Source organism: Harpia harpyja, chromosome 2 (assembly GCF_026419915.1).
Source record: "Harpia harpyja isolate bHarHar1 chromosome 2, bHarHar1 primary haplotype, whole genome shotgun sequence".
Taxonomy (NCBI): Eukaryota; Metazoa; Chordata; class Aves; order Accipitriformes; family Accipitridae; genus Harpia; species Harpia harpyja.
This window is the reverse complement of record NC_068941.1, coordinates 31,834,437-31,849,709: the sequence shown is the minus strand read 5'-3', so window position 1 is coordinate 31,849,709 and position 15,273 is coordinate 31,834,437. Positions and strand designations below refer to the sequence as shown.

The window sequence follows — 15,273 nt, the reverse complement described above, 5'->3', positions numbered from 1 at the left end:
AAAAAATCCTAAGGCTGAGAAATGAAAAGGAAGCTACGTGGGAAAGATGGGACCAGAGAAGTTAGAGAAGACAACTATTCAGGAGCATGAAGAGAAGATAAAGCTGAGCAGCAAAGAAAATGGGCTAAGTCAGCTGTCAGTTGACTTTGCGATAATTGTTACAGCTAAGCAGTCTTCATTTAATTTTCATGCATTTAATGTCATATCCAGAAATTCTTATGATGCTACAGAAAAGCCTTAATAAGCCTTTTCAGCTGCCTGATATCATTCTTCTGATCTACTAGTTGTTTCCAAAAATGTTACCTCTTTTCCTAAAGAGGTTGAGAATATTTCCTATACTTCTGCTTGATGCAGTTTCCTAGAATGACCTTGATTTTCAAACTTGCAGATAGAGACAATAAACTAGAATTTATTTTTATTGTTCCCTGATCTCCCGTTTCCCCCCTACACCCCCTGTCAAGGAAGTACCTGCACTCTTACTATTTCTTCCGAAGCCCTGTTTCATACAAGAAAAGCATTTCTTCAAATGCTGCTGTTGTGTATAGAAAGACCTCTGAAACTGGAGTCAGTGATTTTGGTTGTATATATTTTTAGATAGAAAATCAATTTTTGGCTTCAGTCATAAGGAAAACTGGTTTAAAGAAACTGCACCAGTCGTCTTATTCCTCAGCTTCTAAAGCATGTCTGATTTCAGGTAGTTTGAATGCTAAAAGCATTAGTAAAACCAAACAAGCAAATAGCCTCCCCCCTGCCCCAGTAGTATCCAAAGGAAAACATAGGGTAACTTTGTGATACAGTTTTTTCTGCTTATGTAAGTGAAACACTGAGGAGCAAGTGCAAAGTTTGTTTTCCATTATTGCCTTGTCAAAAAAAAAAAAAATCATTGTAGTCTAAATCAGTTTTTCTCTTTCCCATGAGAACGGAGCATAAATTCCACAACGCTTCAGCATTTTTTTCCTGAAATTATCCAAGAATGTAAACCTTTGGAAAACTTAGTATCTAACTCCACTCAACTTTTGGTTTTGAACACAGCTAATATAGCAATTTTTGAGGAACGTAATCTGTATGAAGTACTAAGGTTAGACAAATGGTAAACAATAATCACAAGTTTTGCAAGTCTGGGAAATTAAAAGAGAGTAGCTGGCGGAAGCCCCTACCCTTCAGAGATGCTTCGAGCAGTCCCAAGCTGGACAGGCTATTCCCGAAGACCCGCCTCGCTAAGCGCGGCAGCTATCGAGCCACCGAGGGCCCGTTCCCGCCCGCCCGCCAGAGCCGGAGCCGGAGCCGGAGCCGGGCACCTGCAGGCTCTCTCACTCGGGCCGCCCGCCCGCCCGCCCGCCATTGGCCTGCCGCCGCTTCCCGCCTCCTTTGAAAGCTTGAGAAGGGCGGGCGGCAGCGGCGCCGCGGCAGTCGGGCGGCGGGGCAGGGAGGGCACGGTCGGGAGAGGAGCGGCTGGGCCGGAGCAGGAGGCCGCAGGTAATGCCCGGGCGGTCAGGGGGCGGCGGCTTTCTTCACTCGAGTTTTCCCTCATGAGGACTGCAGGCGGGTTCAGCTGACTTGAGTGAGCTTCGCCGAGGTTTCTTTGCTCACGGGTCTTCTTGCAAGGTGGTGGCATTAATCGAAGTCTTCGAAGTTTGTACGTTTAGTATAGCAGCGCTTGCCTTGACAGCTTAGTGCTTTACAGTAGGTAGTATTCTTCTTTGCGTATTTATTTGGGTTCAGCTTCTACTGACTTGTTACGGTGGGCTTGCTAGCTAAGCAGCTGAACTTGTGGTTGTGCTAGCTGTGATGATTTATAAATGTATTTCTTAAGGTCCTAGCCCCTACAACAGCAGGGCAGTACTGTGTACTTTTGAACTGTGTTGCTTATGAAGTAGTAATGGAAAAACTTGTCTTACCATTTCTTTTGTGGATTATCTTTTCATCTACTTGTTCAGTTGCCAAAAAATAGTGACATTAATGGTGAACCTATAAGGTAAGCTTTCTTCCTTGTTCTAAAGCTGTTGATGATGAAAATGAACTAGTGAATTTATTAAAATAATTAGCTGGAGACACAGAATTCATGTTACCACTGAAATGCATCTGATTCCAAAATTGTGAAACTCATTTTTGTTAGGTCTTGTTAAGTATTTAGCAAGTGTATGTTGATGAAGATCTCTTTATGAATTGATATTCTACATACATTTGTCTTTAGTGTACTTTATTCTTTCATAATTGGATGGGAATAATAAATCATTCTGGTGTTTATTCATCTGTTTCAAGGTAGGAGTATCAGCTAGCACCATCATAGATATAATAGGGCTGCTGTGAGAACCAGGGTACAGAATATAATGTTAGGCCTGTATAGAAGTAGTTTGCAGGACTACCTTGATTTATATGCTACTTGAAGAAAAAGCAGGGAAGAATTATGAGGGACTATACTTATTGGGGGGCTACAGGACAATTCAGTGTAAAATACCTCTGTATGTTTTCATCTGCCCTTAACATAGTTGTAATAAAGACTACAAATATGCATGAGCTCATTAGAACATGTGTGCTTATACAGTTCATTACTTCTGAAACTACTTAGGCTGAGCACAGATACATAGTTCTTCCCTATGAAACTTCTGCATAGAAGTCTGCTATGGCTTGGCTGCACAAGTAGGCTTTTTTGTACTACTGTTTACTCTGTCTATAAACTGTAAAGTCAGCTTAAACTAGAAATTCCTATCTGGTTCTTGCTTCCCCCCACACAAACCCCATCTTACAGCTTTAGTTCTGCCATGGGGCAGAACTAAGCAGGATTCTGGTGGTAGCTGCCTTTGAAAACTGCCTGGGTGTCTCTTTGGAAATAGTCAGAATTTTAATGCACAGGCTGGCTGTGTTTGTCTATAGAATTACTGTTTCCAATAATATCCCTGCTGATCTCATGAAAGGGGAAAAAAATAAACAGTAATGAAAAAGATGCTGGGTTTGTTCCAGCTGAAAGGAACAGTATTTTTTTTTTTCTTCAAAACTCCTCTTCTTTCTCCTTCCCATCCACCTCCCTGGGAGGTGAGAGGGAATGCAACTTGTATGTTGGCCTCCCCATGGAAATTTGTATGTGTGTGAGGTTTCTTTTTCCTCATAAAACAAGTTATCATTCTGCAGGTCTTAAGTTCTCTCCCTCAAAATTCCTGTCTGAAAAGGACCTTGTGAAGTTAATCTAGTTTAAAGTAATGATCAAGAGATGTGCTGCCTCTGCCAAGTTTTGTGACTTCACAAATATGCTGCTTGCTCTCAAAAGTTTGTTGCTATGCAAGACTTGCAGACAGTAGCTACCAAATTAGTTACAGACCATCTCCTGCAAGCTACTCTTCATAGATGGCACCTCTGAGCTCAATGGGATCTCCGTGACCAAGTTGTACACTTGAATTCAACAGGTCACCTGTGAGGATGGGCTTGTAGGGCTGGATGTAAAGTGTAGCCTTGAACAGAGTGCGCTAAGGTACTGTTATTTTCTGCTCTCTCAAATGCAGTGCTTCAAATAATAGTATTTAAAAGTAAAGGCAGTGTTTCAGATGACTCTTGTATCTCAATAATTTAGAAAAATGCCAGTAACTTTTCCCTTCTTTCCTTTTAACCTTTCTTCCTTAAATGGCTTTTTTTCATTTAAAAAAAAAAAGGGGGGGGGGGAGGCTCTGTCTAGCATTTGCCGTATCTATAGGTGTGTTTGCCTGTGGATACATTTTCTTACTCTCATTACTATTTCTATTCTTGAACTGTTACTCTTGTCAGTCATTATCCTCTTTGTATAACATCTTCAAGTAAAACTCAGTTCTGTGAAGACTTGCATGTAATTAAGTGTATGCAATTAAGCATATGTATATGTCTTTAAAACCCTGCCCTGCCCATGGTACCTCTATTGTTTTTTCAGATTCGTTTTAAAGGATGTGTTATGCAGTTACAGGAATTACTTGGGGGTGGAATCAGAGCAGGCAGTGAAGCATGCTGTGAGGTTCAAACAGATTCAGCACTACAGGTGTGTATGTGCGTTCCCCTAGCAAGAGGAAGGGCAGTTGTCTAGCTGAATTATCTGGTTATAATATACTAGTTGTGTTAAGCCTGCAGGAGGGAAAACTTAAAATCCTGGCATCCTGTCTGTACCAGCACTCTGCCTGTTGCTATTAGAGCAGGGTAGGGTTTCCCTGTCCCACAGAACTCTGAGAGTGCAGAAAATGTTTCCACCCTGTGCTGGAATAAAGCAGATTCCCCCTTCCCTTCCCCCAAGCTTTTGTGGAAAAAAACAAAGTGTGAGCAACCCAAGCAGAATAGCCAATAGCTGGGTGAAGGGGGCTTTCCAGGGATGTAACAAATACAGGGTCAGGTGCCTTCCTTGAATCCAGGGCAGTGAACGAGGCCTTCTGTCTTTCATGTGACTGTGCTTGTTGCTGAAGCGTTTTGACTTCCAGGCAGGACAGGTGTATCTCGGCCAAAGAGTTTCGGTGTGGACGAGTCGACACCTCCTTTCCCCCCCCCTTCCCCCTCGCCAATCCCTTGTTTGTTGCGCTGGAAGACTTCCAACGAAATCTGTTTGCTAGTAACGATGGGGAACTGTTTTAAAAACGAAAGAGGGAGGAAGAAACCCCCTACCCCTACACCCCCCCCCCCGAAAACCCCCAAAACAAACAAACAAAAAACCCACCAAACCAAAACTAAACCCCCAAGCAAAGCCACGGCCAAAGACAGGGGTGAAACACGTGAGAAGCAGGGGGTTTCAGCGACAGTCATCCTTCGCTTGAGATCCGAGTTCGGGAAATCGAATCCCCCGGCGTAACCGGGAAGCCGTTCCCCGCTGGCGGCCGCGGCGCTCGGGTCTGGCCTGCCGACGGGGGCGCGGCGCGGCGCAGGGCCCGCCGGCCGGGGAGCGGGGCGGCTCCGGCGGAGGGCAATGCCCGTCTCTTGACGGATATCTTACGGGTGCGGTGTGTAGATGTCGGTACCTCGTTTTGCGAGCTAACTTAAGGCTTCCCCCGCGGCCCGGGAGAGACGCCTGCCGTTTGAGGAGGAGAGGGCGGCTGTGGGCATGGCAGACGGGATCCGGGCAGAGGCTGCAGGCAGGGAGGGAGGGAGGGGAGGCCGGCGGGAGCCGCGGAAGGGCACCGGCATCTCTGCGCCTGCCATGACCTCGCGTACCGCGGAGGAGGTGCCATCCCCGGCGCAGTCACGGCGGCTCGGCGGCGCCGGCAGGAGGCTGCCCCGCCGCCGGGCCCGGCCGCGCGGGGCGGCGGGCAGCGCGCGCGCGCAGAGGCGCGGGTGGCTGCCGGGGGGGGGGGGGGGGGGAGGACGACACGACACCGGGAGCGAGCGGGCGGGGCTGCGCCGGGACCCGCCACCTTTAGCGGCGGGCGGGGGCTCCGTAGAGGTCCTGCCGGTTTTTCTAGCCCTGCCTCTGAGTAGCAGCAGCGCCGGGGTGAGTCACTGTTTGGAAATGGAGTGGGCGGGTGCGCGTGTGAGAGAATGAATGATGTCAGGGAGGAGTGCGGCTCTCGGGGCGAGCATGAGACTCGCGGTAAACACGGCGGCGGCCCCGAGCGAGCGCTGCCCCCGGCGCCCCCCGCCCCGGAGCCGCCCTCCAGCGGGGGAGCGCTTCCAGCCGCGGCACTGCTGAGGTAGCGCTGCGGGCAGGAAACCTCCCTGAGAAGTGTCGCCTCCGCTGACGCCCTTAACGCCGGTCCCTTTCGCCAGGAAGGAGAAGAGTCTGAGGCTGCGAGAGGAGCAAATTGCAGGGGAAGGTAGAGATTGTGGCAAACTTTCTAGCTGCTTCTGCGTGCTGCTACCTCGGCTGTGGGAGTGTCTGGCTGTAAGGAACTGCAAAGCCCAAACCTAAGAGCCCTGAGGCTCGAAAAAAGACTTCCCGCTGCCTTCAGAGGAGGAACTGCCAGCAGTGCGAGCTTTTGCGTAAACAGCTGAGTAGGTAAGTTGGGAACGGCACAGGTGGATTGAAAGCATGGCATTCCACAGACAGGCACTTGGAGAACCTCTTTCGCAGAAGACCTCTACGTGTGAACTGGACGGAGACTGGGAAGAGCAATCTTGCACTTGTGGTCTCCTCCACTTCTAGAGTATGTATGTTTTACCTGTAAAATAGTCTTAGTTTTACTCTTGAAGAGGCCCCTCTAATTAGGGAGGGCACCCGCTGGGTTGATTTCTCTTGCAAATACATAATGCATGGAACGTGCTTATTCTGCTGCTAAAATCGTACGTTCTTGATGTGGGCAATGCGTGTGTACACCTTAGAGCAGTACCACATACCTAGTTGGACAGGAGGGGGCTTCAAAATGCCTGGATTCAGCTCAGGAAGATAAAGGATTACCATAAGGATCATAATGGGGTTGTAAAGATGCGTGGCTGTAGGGTTGGTTGGTTTGGGGTTGTTTTTTGTTGCTGTATGTCTGCTCCGTTGAAGCCACTCTTAAACTTCCTGAAGTGCAGCAAAACTAATCTTCTTGACTTAGTGGCAGAGTACATTTCTATTAGCATTGCATGGTTTCTGGCTTAAATTTAGCTCAAAATCCTTGTGAAAAGTAGTTAATGCATAATCTTCTGGCAAGATAATGAAACTCCTAGAATACAATGTAGACCAGCTATTGTTCAGTTTAATCCATTTCTAATCTTTTTGGGTTTTTTTTAAGACCTTAGAAAATCAAATATCTATCTAGCCTCAAACCTTAATAGCTATTAATTTATAAACAGTTAATTGTATAGGTGAATGTTTCTGTAGAGGTATTAGCATAAACTTAGCAGGTGCACGATATTTTCTGAGGCAGTGGGCCTTACAGAAGTTTTGGCAAGCTTCACTTTAAGTTGCATTTATTAAATAGTTTGCCTAAAAACCAAACTGGTTTTTTATTATATTTAATGTAGTTGCTTATGTATATTATTATTTGACAGGGCAGGTTTTTGGAGACTGTATCCCCTTAGATACTTTTTCTCTATGAAACCAATAACTTACTCTTAATTTTAACCTAACTTAAATGATCTAGAGCTTAATTTACTAGAAAGGTCAATGTGCTTGCTTCCATATTTTTTTTTCCTTTTGGATAGGATTTACATTGCTTTTCAGTAAAAATTTATAATCCATGTCTGATTTTAGAGAAACATATACTTGTGTCTCTGTTCTTCAGAAAAATATTCTTCAAGTGTACCCTGTGTAGTATGTGCAGTCACAGTGGGTATTTGGACAAATCAAAGGGAGGGAGGAACTTTAGGTGAAATTATAAGGTGATGACAATAGTATGTAGATGAAGGCCCCTAATGAGATTGAGTTCACTTCAAGGACAGTACAGAAATATGATGGAGAAATGAGAACTTGAAGAGAGCAGAGGTGGATTTTTCTTTTCTACTCTTAGGTTGGTAATCTGAATCTAGAATGACTTTATATACCCCTAAATTTTAAATATTGAGCCGTGGTTGGCATGTTGATGAGCATCTGTTTTTCTGGATCATAAAAGCATCTTGTGATTGTAATAATGTAAGATGCAAAAATGATAGGGCTTAATAATCCTGTTTTCATAAACAGTTTTCTTCTGAATTCAAAACTTAATGTTCTAAGTAGCCATCAGAAGTATTATATCATGGATGCAGTATTGTGAAAAACTTCATATTTCCTTATCAAGTAAAAAAAAAACAAACAAAACCACAACCCACACACACACCTCCCTGTCTCTGAGAGGGCTGACTAAGAGACTTCATCTCAAGTATTTTTTATTCTAAAAACCAGAGAATTCTTTATTTACAGTGTATTAGTATACCAAATAAAACTATGAAGACTGGAAAGTAGTGTCTTGATTTTTAAGGATTAACAAAACTAAAAAAAAAAAAAAAAATTGAAATGAGTGATGGATTTAAAAAATGAGTAGTTTTTATTAAGGACCAGGGAAAGTGAAAAATGGTTTTCGAGGAGATGGCTCACTACAGTTAAGTCTCCTCATATAGAAATGGACTTTGAAGATGCAGATATTTGTAACAAAATTGCATGCATCTTCTGTTTGGATTTTTTTCTAATTTTGATGGGCTATTGGCCTACAATGTTCTTTGATACTATTTGTGAGGAGTGGACAATACAGATGCTGTGACACTTTATTTAGTATGGCTATGGTATTGCAGTAGTCCGAACAGATGCTGGGAAGATTAATGTAACACTAGGTCCACTGTCTTCAGAGATCTCTGTCTGCTGGGAGAATTGTTTGTACCATGGATGCCACTGTCCCCGAAGATGCTGCGGACACTAAAATGTTAGGCATCCAGGCACCACTGTCCCAGCAGATGCTGAAGACCTTAAGAGCTGCTGATGGGAAAGTTTTATGTAACACAGATAGCTCTGTCTTGTCCGTTCTGCACCTGTTTGAAAGATATTTCTTAACCATACTGAACACAACTGTTTTGGTGAGGCTCCAGAACTTTAATAACCATAAGTGTCTCCTATATTAGGACACTTGCTTACTTTATCGCTGTTTCTCTTCCCCAGAATAGCTCTTGTGTGGACATGTGTAATACAAAGAATAAAGTACTTCTTACCCATATAGTTGGGTTTGGAAGTCTACTTTATAGCTGTTGATATCAATTTTAATAGGACTAAACTGTGTACTAAAACTAAATCAGCTTCAGGAAAAGCTGTTACTTGCCCTCTAACATACATGTAGTATCTGTAATACAAAGGGATTACTGTGCCTTGGGCTCATGCTTGTGGTTTGCTGAGTAAAACTTCCTGCCTTACCGTGTTAAGTCCCTTTCAAAATATGCTGTGTCAAGTCTGGGTCGTCTTGTTTGTTTGCAGTCTGGCATTAAAAAATATTGAGGTCTAGTCTGTTGTACGGATGAAGAAATTAAAATAGTTTGTCAGAGTATCTGAAGCTGTTGAGTTAATCATTGTGAATAGAATGGTTCTTAATAAAACAGTGTTCAGGTCTTAAATCCTCAAAGAAAATAATTCTTGAGCATGATTTTTCAGGAAAACTTCATTGCATTTACTCTGAGAAGACAGTTTTATGGTAAAAAAGCATGTATTAAATATTTAACTATTTAATTTTCCAGATAAAATACCTTTTCTCAGATGTGTAACCCTAAAAAAGGAGAACATCCTGTTCACTTGAAGGTACCTGAACAAAAAAGCAGGTGTCTTTCTTTCACTTGCCTTCCCCAGTTTATGTAGGTTAACTTGCAACTGCTGTGTTTAAGTTTCAAGGACATCCACCTTACTCTTTATAAACTTTGTAAATAAAACCTAAGTTGCTGCTATCAGTGGAACTGTGAGGCTTCCAAGGGGTGAGCTTTGCTGCTGCACAAAGCAATGTCTTACTATTCCTGGCTTTTAGAGTTAATTTCTTGCTGTTCCCTTCTGTAGTCTTCTGGGGTTTTTTTGTCTATATATTCAGATTTCCTTAGGCTGAATCTTACTAGAATCCTGTGCAATGCAGTAAGCTTCACACTAAGCTTTGCAGTGTTTTTATGTGTCTGTGGTTACTGATGCAAAGTGGACTGGGGTTGTACACCTGTTCTTCCTTGAGAAAAGATGCTGAGCCTCTTGGGTGCAGCACTGAACGTTTTGGAAAGTTGCATCAGCTTAACATGGGTGACTTAAGCTGAACTGATGTGGAGCACTTCTGGACGCTTTTGCTTAAGAAGGGCTATAGTTAAATTCATTCAGGGTTATTTCTGAGCAGTGATCTGGAATCTTAAATGGAGTGTGTAGAGTTGAAGTCAGTTTCTTAGATAAAATGTAAGCATATTATGGCTGAAACTGAATAGAAAAGTTTGGAGTACAAATAATGATTAAATGTGTATCTTCAATTCCAGTAATGTTACTTTGATGGTGAAAGAGATGGACATCATGAAAGAAATTAAACAAAGCGAGCAAAACAAAGCCAGGAAGCTAAATGTATTTAAGCTGTTCACTCTAATCCCCCATTTGAGAATTTACAAACTGCCTGCAGCAGTTTGTAATCACTGGTTTTCAGAAACTCCCCAGGCAGTTGGTAATGTTTTCAGTGACATACGATGTTTGAGGCAGGTTTACCTGTTAGTTTTCATAAACCAGTATGTCCCATGTAAAGTTATGTAACTTTTATTAATTTGGAAGAGAAGTTCTTTTTGCCTAGTGTCTCTGTTGATATCTGAGGCCCAGGTCAGTCTTGCTGCTATTGTAAACTCAAATGTACCAAGGATGAAGTTTTAAGTACTAATATGGGTTAAATCATACTAGTATGCTTACTCAGTTTTCGTCTTTATGCTAGTTCTGATGGCAGTGACTTGCTGGAGTTTGCATTTGTAGGGTGTAACTTATGGGAGGTTTTTTGTTTTGTTTAATTGCAGCTCTCTACTGTTCATGCTTCTAATACTAGAACTTAAAGCTGGTTGGTTGGTTTGGTTTTCTTTTTAAAATCTTGGTTAATTGTAAAATAAGTGGGAGTTTGTAACCCTATCAGAGTGCAGGACTCTGTCCAGCCTCAAAGAACAAGCCTCTGACAGAGCCTGTCTAGAACCTGGATCTTGTAAGACCTAGCTTAAAGCCTTAAGCAAAAGGTAATGGTTTTCCTTTATTGAAGTTTATTACAAGTGTTTTGGCATATGTTACCACCCCAATATATCTTTAATAGAACACTTGCATCTGTAGAAGTCCTTTATTAAGAAGTCACATGCTCTCACTGATTGTTTTTTCTGTTGAAACCTGTTTGCATTTCTTAGTTTTTCTCTTTTTAGAGCTTTTATTCTGCTTTACCTCCTAAGATCTTAAACTGTTGTGTGAGTGCTGAATGACTTCTCACAATTAGTTTCAGTTATGTGAAATGTACATAAGTGACAAAATGTTTACTTATGCACATACCCAAGTTCCTGCTTATGTTCACTCCAGTGCTGGACAGTTGGTTACTGGAGCAGACCTAAATAAGGAGACAGAGTCTCTGTATTTAGGTGATCTAATTTGCTAAAGAGAAACAGCAGTAGAGAAGGTCATGCCTCATAGTCATTAATTCTGTCTTTCATATGGAGGGCACGATATAATCCTATAGCTTGTTGATAGTTCTAATACATTTCTACAGTAATTACAGCTCATCTGATTTCGGTGCTTTTTTTTTGGTACTTTCCCCACATCAACCTTGTCAATGGGAAACAGCACTTGCTGTTTGTAGGTGCTTTATAAGGGTGCCAAATACCACTGCCCATGTCTCACTTTGAGACTGAACACAGACTGTATTGAAGCAAACTTCCCATCACTGCCACTGCCTCAAAAGGACATTTTAAAAATTGCAATGCTGTGTTACTATCTTAACAGTGCTAAAAACATGCTTAATGTAGAATTGTCGTTTCATCCTCTGCCAGTTATTGTGGTTCAAATTTATGTATTACAATTTCAATATAAAACCAAAAGCATTTAAACTGAAATTTTTACAGCAAATTTTTTTAGTTTGTTTAATGCTGAGAGAAATTAATTGCTATGGAACTACTTCGGGTTAGTTTGTACTTACTAGTTTTTCTGGCAACTCACCTATTTTAGGAGTGTATAGAAACTATCAATATGGTGTAGCTTAAAAAGTTAACTCATATTACTTTTAGTTTCTGTGTAGTAGGAGTCTGACAAGATTCCTACCAAAGCTTGTAATCTTTCCTATTTTCATAATACTGTACTAATCTGTAAGGTTGCTGTGTAAGAGTTCTTTACAGTGTCATTCTCAGAAGCATGAAATTGTCTTCATTTGATTTCACTCTGATTTTCGTATACCATTTTGAGTGTGTCACCTCACGAGTTCATTCCTGTCTTCTGGCATATCACCTTGGTCTTGTAGAGGCTCACTGTGAACACAAAATTTGGCTCTACTTAATAAGTAACAAGGCCAACTTAAGACAGTTCAACTGCAGTTATTGAAGAAGTGCAGATGCTCAGTCTGCTGTGTTTTCACAGAATTATTTTGTTTCACTGCATATGTATACTTTGCACAAAGCTGCAAGTGATTTTGAAATTTTCTGAAAAAAACCCCAAACAACTCTATTTGATGTGGAAGACGTGCCAGAAAGCTAAAGGTGGTCCTCCAAAGTGAAGCTGTGTTTCTTTCTGTCCTGTGAGAAAGAGGATTGACTGAAATTACTTGAATCCTGTATTGACTATTGAAACTGATCATGCACTAAAATAGTAAAACAACTCTTTTCAGTGTTTTTGTTTTCCTAGAAATATGTTAACTTCCATGATGGACTTCAGCCTTGAGAGGAAGGGCTGTGGCATCCTGTTTCACTCTGAATTAAGAAGTATTAAAGGCATTGCTCCTTCTAAGGTGCCATAGTGACCTTGGAAGTTAGTATGAAGGCAATTTACTGAAGAGTTGAGTGTTATGATTGTGTCCTGAATTTGCAGACACTATTTAAAATCATCATCTTAGCGTATTTACCACCACGAAATTGAATACTACATGTGCTATATAGCTGAATGGCAAGCTCTCTCCACTGAGGATAGCTTTTTTTTTCGTAGTAAACATGGTCATTAGCTTCCTCTATGCAGTTCTTAAAAAAATTGGCTAAGCTATTCTCATGTGCACAAGCAGCCATAAGTATTTATGACAATTAGTCATTTTTTCTGTGTAGAACAACTAGTCTATGTCAAGTAGGGTGGAATAATGTGTATGTCTATGGTAAAAGTCAGTAAGATGGATGAAATACATCTCAGCTGACCAGCCATGGGACAAGGCACAATGCCTGTCAAATATCAAAACTAAAGTAGTTGGGCTAATGAAGTTTTCAGCTCTAACAAATCTAAATAATTACACTTGGTCTATAAGTATTTTTCATTGGTATGTGGTGTTTCTTTTTTAAAAGCATAATTCACAGATTACAGGCAGTTTACGCTTTCCTGTGTACACTGCTTTCTAGTCATTGGACAATCTGAACAAGATTAAGTAGCTGCCTGGCTTAGTCTTACTCTGCAGGATGAATGTTCCCATAAAAAGTTTCTGGTTTTTTCCTTTTTTTTTTCCTTAATTTGGACTTGGAGAAAGTTTAAAATAAACTCTTAAACATTATAGGGTTTGGATTAAACTCTTTAGCTCTCTTACATTTGAGGAGCTCAGTACTGAAAGACTGAAGTTAAAATGGGACACTATTCCCCCTCAAGGGCCTGAAGTGCAGAGAAGAGTTGTAGGAAAGTAGGAGCTCTCTGCTCTATTGTGCTGCATTAATGGCAAACACTAGAACTATGTTCTTTTACCTTACCCACAACTTTTTTTGAGTGTGCATGCATGTGCGCTTTCTTCCTATTCTCCCCCTGCATCCTGTTGTAGTGAAATTAGACACAAAGCTTTTAGCGCTGCAAGCCTTTCTAGAACGTGTTCAAGGCAACACAGTTTAGTCAAAAATTGACTGTGATGCATGTAATATGCAGAAAAGGTTGTTGGTTATCAAAGTCTGTATTGCTTTTATAAGGACACCTACAAGAGAAGTATTGCACTTAGGCCTCAAAATTTGCTCAAAGAACTACTATCTTGATTAATCTTCTGTAACAATTACTATTATGAAAATGCTTACTCCAGTTTTAATGGTTTGTATTACTCAGCAGGTGTTAGACTGATATTACATAGCTTATGATTTGGTTATGCATTGCTGAAAATGAAACATGAAAAATCTACTGACACATGCATTTGTAGTGATATTCTATAGTGTTTTCAATTAGGATCAGGTTACAAGCCTTTCTCCTTTCATCAGAAGGCTTGTAGACTGCAGGATGCAGTATTTTTGTTGTATACTTGCAATAGTGTGATTCAATGGAATAAAAGACAGTCTTGGTGGACAGAAAATGTATTGTTATTTAGCGTGACTTTTTTGTCTTGTTGCTGTTATGACTGTTTTAAAACACTCTGTTTCCACACCTCTTATCTCTTCTTTTCATGAGTCCTATAGGTCTAGGACAGTTCATAGATTGAGTTAAAGAGCAAAGGCAGCCTCTGCTTCTTTTTTTTTTTTTTTTTTTTAATTTGGCCAGTGCTGTCACTTCATAATTCCAGGTACGTGAACTGGAAGTACCATGTACATCTAGAAAACCTCTCCACTTTCTTAGTTTAGAACTTCTTGGGCATTGTTTGAACTATGATGTGGCTGCTGCTTGTTTCTTTGCTAAATCTCACCATTTTTGACACAAACTCATTATGAGCAAAATGTCAGACTTAGTCTGAGGGAACAGATTGAAATGCTTCACCCAAAGCAAGTCTGTTTGGGGAGTTGAAGGCATGTAGGCCAGATGTACTCATGAATTGACCTATGCCTTAGCTCAACAGAACCTTCTTCCTGAGATCAAGGCATCAAAACTGGTTAATCAGTTTTGGCCTAATGTTTAATGTACAGTCTGATGTAACTTAAGTCTAGCCTTGTCTGAGAGGACCTTTTTGTCGGTGTTTAACTCTTAGCCAGGCAGCATCTGTAGAGCGATTGCCCATGAAGTATGTTTGCAGATAATCAAGCTATATTTCAAGTAGATCTTCATGTTGGTACTTGTCAAACATATATCCTCTTATCTAACAGTTCAGGATGGAGTTACACTTTAAAGTATGTGGGTATTGTCTTGTGTTATTCTGCCTCCTGTATGTGTGATGAAAGTGGTCCATATAGTTAAACTGAATAGTAACTTGTTCCCTAGTTTTTTGGTTTGCTTTTGGTGGTTTTGGGTGTTGGTGTTTTGTTTGGTTTTTTTTTTTTAATTGCCTGCTGTGAAGTCCCCACTCTACTTCAAATGTTGAGGGTTAGTGGAAACTTGAGTTCATGCTGGAAAGTGTCTTAATATGTGTGTATGAGTATTCAGTGTTCTGGTGTCTGACCATGCTTAAGAAATTTTACTGTGAATTCTGACCCTGGATGTTTCAGGTGACTGCTCTGACTGATTCCTTGCAGAATAAGAGACCACAGCTTGTGCTATCATGGTCCTTGTGCTGTTGCCCCGTAGAAGCAGAGTTGAATAGGTCTCAATTCTGCCCAAATCTGTTTCATAAATCTTACTGTCAGACATGAGGAAACTTTGGGAAGCTGAGAACTTTCTCTGAATAGTCCTTTTTAGACTAGGATAGTTAATTACTCTGTTGGAATTGAACTATTTCAGAGTTGAAGATGATACAACTTTCTTTGAGTGTGGGCTTTAGGATAGCTATCCTAGGAATGTAGGGAGAAACATTTTTGGCTTTGGAAGATGTTTTTGCTCAAAAGATGCGACATTCCTTTTCTGCTTGTGACCCACACATCTGAGTATTCAATATTTAAGGCAGCTCACAATGTGCATTATCTTAA

General features: G+C 41.3%; 1 protein-coding gene across 5 annotated transcripts in view; it reads left to right on the top strand.

The window, feature by feature from the left end:
* Nucleotides 1–15,273, top strand: part of SGMS2 (sphingomyelin synthase 2) — a 50,260-nt gene that overhangs the window by 13,471 nt on the left and 21,516 nt on the right. The window contains exon 1 of one of the 5 annotated variants that reach the window (XM_052774903.1): nucleotides 1,417–1,476. The exons of 1 other annotated variant lie outside the window; for it this stretch is intronic. The gene's annotated coding sequence lies outside the window, so the exon portion shown is untranslated. 3 more of the 5 variants (XM_052774921.1, XM_052774896.1, XM_052774912.1) reach the window with 3 other exon arrangements.